General features: G+C 38.8%; 1 non-coding gene across 1 annotated transcript; it reads left to right on the top strand.

The window, feature by feature from the left end:
• Window positions 1–1,538: 1,538 nt before the first annotated feature.
• LOC127746357 (small nucleolar RNA R71) lies at window positions 1,539–1,646 on the top strand. Its single transcript, XR_008007976.1, has one exon. It is a non-coding gene; the product is annotated as a small nucleolar RNA R71 (small nucleolar RNA).
• The last annotated feature ends 1,661 nt before the right edge of the window (window positions 1,647–3,307 follow it).

A 3,307-nucleotide genomic window follows, 5' to 3' on the forward strand; every position in this document is an offset into this window, starting at 1 on the left:
GGGTACTAGTTTACTATTTAAACAACTTTTACAGACATTTCTTGTACCTCATGACATTTTCAGATCTGAATTATACACTCTATGACGGCATGAGTCTCTAAACTCCATTGTTGGGGGTGAGGAGCTCTGCAGCGTCTCGATGATTTAATACAATTCCTTTGTTTTCCATTCAAACACGCTTGTTCTTATCTAAGATGTTTATTTGCGCTTAATTGTGAATAAGGTGATGATCCGTGACACTCATCATCTTCCTCAATCCATGAACGTGTGCCTGACAACCACCTCCGTTCTAGGTGACACCCTACATAGAGCTTGCCATGGAAGGAACCTGCGTGTGAGAAGAGGATTTCAAGGAAGAGTTGAAGTCAGAGGACAAAGCATCTCCAAAACTCCAACATATTCCCCAGTACTGCAAAACAAAGTAACATTGTTCCCTCTTTTATTTTTATAATCAAATCTAGTAATTTCACTTTTAATCCAAATAACCTTGTTGACATCCTAACTAAGACTAATAAAATAAATATTAATTGCTGCAAACCAATAATCCCTGTGGATTCGACCCTTACTCACGTAAGGTATTACTTGGACGACCCAGTACACTTGCTGGTTAGTTGAACGGAGTTGTGAATTCAACCAGTGCCATAATAAGGATTTTGAATGAACAAGAGTCACAATAGTTTTTGTGTACATGCCCAAGAGCCAATATTGTTGATCACAATTTCGTCCACCATTTCTCCTCTTGGATTCTTCTCTGTATCACTGGGGACTCCATCAGTGGGTTTGGGAATTTGTTGAGATAGGTACCCTACTTGGGATTCCAATCTCTTGATGTTTTCTCCTTGGTTCTTGATATTAGCTCGCACTTCTTCCTAAAACACTTTGTTGTCTTGTACTTCTCTGCATATGTTTTCAAGTAGAGCCTCAATCTTTGAAAGCCTATCATCTGTCAATAATGGTGGGTTGAGATTAGGGGGTTGAGAATGTTGGTTAGATGGATGTTGCTAATATCTTTGTGAGGTGTTTTGATGAGTAGCATTATTGTTGGAGTTGAAGTTGTGGCGTCTCTGATCTTGCCCTTGGTCATGTTGATTTTCCCATCCAAAGTTGGGGTGATTCCTCCATCCAGAGTTGTAAGTTTTGGAGTATGGATCATGGAATTGTCTAGGTGAGTTTCCCACATAATTGGCTTGCTCCCAGTCACCTTCTTCTCCTATGTTTACTCCTTCTTAAGTTGGTGATGAGGTGATGGCTGCTGCAACTTGGTTCTCTTCCACCTTCTTGGTAAGATCTGCTAGCTGCTTGGTGATCATCTTGTTTTGGGCTAACAGTGCATCCATGTGGTTCAGCTCCATTACTCCTCTAGTGTTACTTCTTTTGGAGGCATAGAAGTAGTCATTCTCAGCAACTGTTTCAATGACATCTATGGCTTCTTCAATGGTTTTCTTCTTGTTTAAAGAGCCTCCTGATGAATGATCCACAGCCTTCTTTGACTCATAGGAAAGACCTTCACAGAAGATGTGAAGTTGAACCCACTCATTAAACATCTCTGGTGGACAACTCCTTGTCAAGTCTTTGAATCTCTCCCATGCTTCATAAAGTGTCTCACCATCTTGTTGTCTAAAAGTCTGCACCTCAGTTCTTAGCCTATTGATCCTTTGAGGAGGATAAAATTTTGCTAAAAATTTGTTCACCACTTCTTCCCAATTAGTTAAGCTTTCCTTTGGGAAGGATTCAAGCCATTTGGATGCCTTGTCCCTTAGTGAAAAAGGGAACAAGAGCAGCCTATAGACATCTGAGTGGACTCTATTGGACTTCACTGTGTCACAAATACTCAAAAAGGTGGTCAAGTGTTGATTAGGATCTTCTTGAGCACCTCCTCCAAATGAACAATTATTCTGCACCAGGGTGATGAGCTGAGGTTTTAGCTCGAAATTGTTGGCATGTATGGTGGGCTTCTAAATGCTGCTTCCACAGTTTCCTAGATTAGGATTGATATAGGATCCTAAGACCCTCCTTTCATGTCTAGCCCGGTTTGCATGGCCTTCTCTAGCATGATTTTGAGCTTCTTCTTCATGATTATTCTCCAAATTCTCTTCCATGTTGGGTTCAAAGTACTCTTCCTCTTCCTCAGCACCAATAATCCTTTTTCCTCTTGCCTCCCTTCTTAGTCTCCAAAAGGTTCTTTCAGGTTCTGAATCAAAGGATGTTGAGACTCCTTCTCTTCTCTCTGTCATACAACAAACAGATTGCACAACAAGAGGTATAGTGAAGATTATTCTTGTTAGAATGATTGTTAATGTGAGTGATGCAATTTATCAAACAGTTAGTGGGTTAGTGAGCTGAATTATGATCAACTAAGAAAAAGAGAACAAAAAATAGAGAGGGTATAGGGGGTGAGGAAGAAATTAAAAACAAACTAAGGTAAATTGACTGAATAATAGAAAACGAATAACGAAATATAAAAAAAATGCTCAATCTAGTGATCTTCTAACTTAATCATTGTTGATTCAAAATCAATCCCCGGCAACGGCGCCATAAACTTGATCCATGAAAACTTGTCTCTCAACAAATTTCCCTTCGGCAAGTATACCGAATTGTTGTCAAGTAAAAATCACAATAGAGTGAGGTCGAATCCCACAGGGATTGATTGGTCAAGAAAATTTAGTTAGAAGAATATGCTAGTTGAGCTAAACAGAATTGAGATTGAGATACAGGAATTTAAATGACTAGAAAGTAAATAACAGAAGTTAAAGTGCAGAATCTTAAATGGGGAGTTGAGATAATGAGCAGGAAATTAAATGGCAGAAAGTAAATAGAATGGGTAAGATCAGAAATGGGGAGATCATTCGGTTTAGGAGATGTTGCATTCTCCAGATCAAGTTCATCCTCATCTCTTCCTCAATCAATGCATTCATTAATCTCCTTGGCAATCTTAATTGATTGGATCCCAATTCCTTGGCAATCCAATCTCTCTAAGCTTGAACAATTTCCCAATTCCTTGATTTAATTGCTCATGGAAAGAGATGAAAGTGTGGTCACTGATTATACCACATGTATTTCCAAATCAAAGTGTTGGGAGGATTAAATGTCACAATATCCATCCAAACCCCAATTTGGGCCAACATGAGAAAGCATTTCTAGCATGATTTCCTCATCCCTTTTCCAAGGTTCAAAGAAGATCCAATTATGGAGAGTTTCTTTTCCAAGACAACTAACCAATTGAATTAAGATCGAAAGCTTTATAATAAGATCAAGAGAAAAGAAAGAGGAAGAAGAATGAAAACTATAATTGATCCATCAAATTACA

Source organism: Arachis duranensis, chromosome 3, assembly GCF_000817695.3.
Source record: "Arachis duranensis cultivar V14167 chromosome 3, aradu.V14167.gnm2.J7QH, whole genome shotgun sequence".
NCBI lineage: Eukaryota > Viridiplantae > Streptophyta > Magnoliopsida > Fabales > Fabaceae > Arachis > Arachis duranensis.